This window comes from Diorhabda carinulata, chromosome Y (genome assembly GCF_026250575.1).
Source record: "Diorhabda carinulata isolate Delta chromosome Y, icDioCari1.1, whole genome shotgun sequence".
Taxonomy (NCBI): Eukaryota; Metazoa; Arthropoda; class Insecta; order Coleoptera; family Chrysomelidae; genus Diorhabda; species Diorhabda carinulata.
This window is the reverse complement of record NC_079473.1, coordinates 7311147-7317794: the sequence shown is the minus strand read 5'-3', so window position 1 is coordinate 7317794 and position 6648 is coordinate 7311147.

Here is a 6648-nt window from a genome sequence, read left to right as displayed (position 1 = left end):
TCGAGTTCATTTGTGTCAGATTCATTCGATATACATGAATTGAAGCCATTTGCGATCGTTTAACACTTTGTGTTGATTGCATATTCTCGAAATCTGACATCAATTGTAGTCGAATCACATCATTTCTCATATATTCGGAAATATTAGAGTTTATTTGTATCAGATACATCCGATATACATGAATTGAGGCCAATTGTGATCGATTGTCACTTTGTGTTGATTGCATATTGTCCAAATCTATTGACATTCTCATATATTTGCAATTATTAGAGTTTATTTGTGTCAGATACATTCGATATAGCTGAATTCAAGCCAATTGAGATCGAGTGTCACTTTGTGCTGATTGCATATTTTCGAAATTTATTGACATCAATTGAAGTCGAATCACATCATTCCTCCTATATAAGAAATTATTAGAGTTTATTTGTGTCAGATACATTCGATATACATGAATTGAAGCCAATTGTCATCGATTGTCACTTTGTGTTGATTGCATATTATCCAACTCTATTGACATCAATTGAAGTCGAATTACATCATTTCTCATATATTTGGAAATATTGGAGTTTATTTGTATCAGATATATTCGATATACATGAATTGAAACCAATTGTGATCGATTGTCACTTTGTGTTGATTGCATATTCTCGAAATCCATTGACATCAATTGGAGTCGAATCACATCATTTCTCATATATTTGGTAATATTAGAGTTTATTTGTATCAGATACATTCGATATACATAAATTGAAGCCAATTGTGATCAATTGTCACTTTGTGTTGATTGCATGTTCCCGAAATCCATTGACATCAATTGGAGTCGAATCACATCATTTCTCATATATTTGGATGTATTCGAGTTCATTTGTGACAGATTCATTCGATATACATGAATTGAAGCCATTTGCGATCGATTGTCACTTTGTGTTGATTGCATATTTTCGAAATCTATTGACATCAATCGAAGTCGAATCACATCATTTCTCATATATTTGGAATTATTAGAGTTTATTTGTGTCAAATACATTCGATATACATGAATTGAAGCCAATTGTGATCGATTGTCACTTTGTGTTGATTGCATATTCTCGAAATCTACTGACATCAATTGGAGTCTAATCATATCATTCCTCATATATTTGGAAATATTAGAATTTATTTGTATCAGATACATTCGATATACATAAAATGAAGCCAATTGTGATCGATTGTCACTTTGTGTTGATTGCATATTTTCGAAATCTATTGACATCAATCGAAGTCGAATCACATCATTTCTCATATATTTGGAATTATTAGAGTTTATTTGTGTCAAATACATTCGATATACATGAATTGAAGCCAATTGTGATCGATTGTCACTTTGTGTTGATTGCATATTCTCGAAATCTACTGACATCAATTGGAGTCTAATCATATCATTCCTCATATATTTGGAAATATTAGAATTTATTTGTATCAGATACATTCGATATACATAAATTGAAGCCAATTGTGATCGATTGTCACTTTGTGTTGATTGCATATTCTCGAAATCCATTGACATCAATTGGAGTCGAATCACATCATTTCTCATATATTCGGAAATATTAGAGTTTATTTGTATCAGATACATCCGATATACATGAATTGAGGCCAATTGTGATCGATTGTCACTTTGTGTTGATTGCATATTGTCCAAATCTATTGACATTCTCATATATTTGCAATTATTAGAGTTTATTTGTGTCAGATACATTCGATATAGCTGAATTCAAGCCAATTGAGATCGAGTGTCACTTTGTGCTGATTGCATATTTTCGAAATTTATTGACATCAATTGAAGTCGAATCACATCATTCCTCCTATATAAGAAATTATTAGAGTTTATTTGTGTCAGATACATTCGATATACATGAATTGAAGCCAATTGTCATCGATTGTCACTTTGTGTTGATTGCATATTATCCAACTCTATTGACATCAATTGAAGTCGAATTACATCATTTCTCATATATTTGGAAATATTGGAGTTTATTTGTATCAGATATATTCGATATACATGAATTGAAACCAATTGTGATCGATTGTCACTTTGTGTTGATTGCATATTCTCGAAATCCATTGACATCAATTGGAGTCGAATCACATCATTTCTCATATATTTGGTAATATTAGAGTTTATTTGTATCAGATACATTCGATATACATAAATTGAAGCCAATTGTGATCAATTGTCACTTTGTGTTGATTGCATGTTCCCGAAATCCATTGACATCAATTGGAGTCGAATCACATCATTTCTCATATATTTGGATGTATTCGAGTTCATTTGTGACAGATTCATTCGATATACATGAATTGAAGCCATTTGCGATCGATTGTCACTTTGTGTTGATTGCATATTTTCGAAATCTATTGACATCAATCGAAGTCGAATCACATCATTTCTCATATATTTGGAATTATTAGAGTTTATTTGTGTCAAATACATTCGATATACATGAATTGAAGCCAATTGTGATCGATTGTCACTTTGTGTTGATTGCATATTCTCGAAATCTACTGACATCAATTGGAGTCTAATCATATCATTCCTCATATATTTGGAAATATTAGAATTTATTTGTATCAGATACATTCGATATACATAAATTGAAGCCAATTGTGATCGATTGTCACTTTGTGTTGATTGCATATTTTCGAAATCTATTGACATCAATCGAAGTCGAATCACATCATTTCTCATATATTTGGAATTATTAGAGTTTATTTGTGTCAAATACATTCGATATACATGAATTGAAGCCAATTGTGATCGATTGTCACTTTGTGTTGATTGCATATTCTCGAAATCTACTGACATCAATTGGAGTCTAATCATATCATTCCTCATATATTTGGAAATATTAGAATTTATTTGTATCAGATACATTCGATATACATAAATTGAAGCCAATTGTGATCGATTGTCACTTTGTGTTGATTGCATATTCTCGAAATCCATTGACATCAATTGGAGTCGAATCACATCATTTCTCATATATTTGGTAATATTAGAGTTTATTTGTATCAGATACATTCGATATACATAAATTGAAGCCAATTGTGATCAATTGTCACTTTGTGTTGATTGCATGTTCCCGAAATCCATTGACATCAATTGGAGTCGAATCACATCATTTTTCATATATTTGGTAATATTAGAGTTTATTTATATCAGATACATTCGATATACATGAATTGAAGCCAATTGTTATCGATTGTCACTTTGTATTGATTGCATGTTCCCGAAATCTATTGACATCAATTGAAGTCGATTCAAATCATTTCTCATATATTTGGAATTATTAGAGTTTATTTGTGTCGATACATTCGATATAGATGAATTCAAGCCAATTGAGATCGATTGTCACTTTGTGTTGATTGCATATTTCCGACATCTATTGACATTGATTGGAGTCGAATCACATCATTTCTCATATATTTGGATGTATTCGAGTTCATTTGTGTCAGATTCATTCGATATACATGAATTGAAGCCATTTGCGATCGATTAACACTTTGTGTTGATTGCATATTCTCGAAATCTATTGACATCAATTGTAGTCGAATCACATCATTTCTCATATTTTTGGATGTATTCGAGTTCATTTCTGTCAGATTCATTCGATATACATGAATTGAAGCCATTTGCGATCGATTGTCACTTTGTGTTGATTGCATATTCTCGAAATCTATTGACATCAATCGAAGTCGAATCACATCATTTCCCATATATTTGCAATTATTAGAGTTTATTTGTGTCAGATACATTCGATATAAATGAATTCAAGCCAATTGAGATCGATTATCACTTTGTGTTGATTGCATATTTCCGAAATCTATTGACATTGATTGGAGTCGAATCACATCATTTCTCATATTTTTGGATGTATTCGAGTTCATTTGTGTCAGATTCATTCGATATACATGAATTGAAGCCATTTGCGATCGATTGTCACTTTGTGTTGATTGCATATTTCCGAAATCTATTGACATTGATTGGAGTCGAATCACATCATTTCTCATATTTTTGGATGTATTCGAGTTCATTTGTGTCAGATACATTCGATATACATGAATTGAAGCCAATTGTCATCGATTGTCACTGTGTTGATTGCATATTCTCGAAATCTATTGTCATCAATTGGAGTCGAATCACATCATTCCTCATATATTTGGAAATATTAGAGATTATTTGTATCACATACATTCGATATACATGAATTGAAGCCAATTGTGATCGATTGTCACTTTGTGTTGATTGCATATTGTCCAAAACTATTGACATCAATTGAAGTCGAATTATATCATTTCTCATATATTTGCAATTATTAGAGTTTATTTGTGTCAGATACATTCGATATAGCTGAATTCAAGCCAATTGAGATCGATTGTCACTTTGTGTTTATAGCATATTTCCGAAATCTATTGACATCAATTGAAGTCGAATCACATCATTCCTCATATATAAGAAATTATTAGAGTTTATTTGTGTCAGATACATTCGATATACATGAATTGAAGCCAATTGTCATCGATTGTCACTTTGTGTTGATTGCATGTTCCCGAAATCTATTGACATCAATTGAAGTCGAATCAAATCATTTCTCATATATTTGGAATTATTAGAGTTTATTTGTGTCGATACATTCGATATAGATGAATTCAAGCCAATTGCATATTTCCGACATCTATTGACATTGATTGGAGTCGAATCACATCATTTCTCATATATTTGGATGTATTCGAGTTCATTTGTGTCAGATACATTCGATATACATGAATTGAAGCCATTTGCGATCGTTTAACACTTTGTGTTGATTGCATATTCTCGAAATCTGACATCAATTGTAGTCGAATCACATCATTTCTCATATATTCGGAAATATTAGAGTTTATTTGTATCAGATACATCCGATATACATGAATTGAGGCCAAATGTGATCGATTGTCACTTTGTGTTGATTGCATATTGTCCAAATCTATTGACATTCTCATATATTTGCAATTATTAGAGTTTATTTGTGTCAGATACATTCGATATAGCTGAATTCAAGCCAATGGAGATCGAGTGTCACTTTGTGCTGATTGCATATTTTCGAAATTTATTGACATCAATTGAAGTCGAATCACATCATTCCTCCTATATAAGAAATTATTAGAGTTTATTTGTGTCAGATACATTCGATATACATGAATTGAAGCCAATTGTCATCGATTGTCACTTTGTGTTGATTGCATATTATCCAACTCTATTGACATAAATTGAAGTCGAATTACATCATTTCTCATATATTTGGAAATATTGGAGTTTATTTGTATCAGATATATTCGATATACATGAATTGAAACCAATTGTGATCGATTGTCACTTTGTGTTGATTGCATATTCTCGAAATCCATTGACTTCAATTGGAGTCGAATCACATCATTTCTCATATATTTGGTAATATTAGAGTTTATTTGTATCAGATACATTCGATATACATAAATTGAAGCCAATTGTGATCAATTGTCACTTTGTGTTGATTGCATGTTCCCGAAATCCATTGACATCAATTGGAGTCGAATCACATCATTTCTCATATATTTGGATGTATTCGAGTTCATTTGTGACAGATTCATTCGATATACATGAATTGAAGCCATTTGCGATCGATTGTCACTTTGTGTTGATTGCATATTTTCGAAATCTATTGACATCAATCGAAGTCGAATCACATCATTTCTCATATATTTGGAATTATTAGAGTTTATTTGTGTCAAATACATTCGATATACATGAATTGAAGCCAATTGTGATCGATTGTCACTTTGTGTTGATTGCATATTCTCGAAATCTACTGACATCAATTGGAGTCTAATCATATCATTCCTCATATATTTGGAAATATTAGAATTTATTTGTATCAGATACATTCGATATACATAAATTGAAGCCAATTGTGATCGATTGTCACTTTGTGTTGATTGCATATTTTCGAAATCTATTGACATCAATCGAAGTCGAATCACATCATTTCTCATATATTTGGAATTATTAGAGTTTATTTGTGTCAAATACATTCGATATACATGAATTGAAGCCAATTGTGATCGATTGTCACTTTGTGTTGATTGCATATTCTCGAAATCTACTGACATCAATTGGAGTCTAATCATATCATTCCTCATATATTTGGAAATATTAGAATTTATTTGTATCAGATACATTCGATATACATAAATTGAAGCCAATTGTGATCGATTGTCACTTTGTGTTGATTGCATATTCTCGAAATCCATTGACATCAATTGGAGTCGAATCACATCATTTCTCATATATTTGGTAATATTAGAGTTTATTTGTATCAGATACATTCGATATACATAAATTGAAGCCAATTGTGATCAATTGTCACTTTGTGTTGATTGCATGTTCCCGAAATCCATTGACATCAATTGGAGTCGAATCACATCATTTTTCATATATTTGGTAATATTAGAGTTTATTTATATCAGATACATTCGATATACATGAATTGAAGCCAATTGTTATCGATTGTCACTTTGTATTGATTGCATGTTCCCGAAATCTATTGACATCAATTGAAGTCGATTCAAATCATTTCTCATATATTTGGA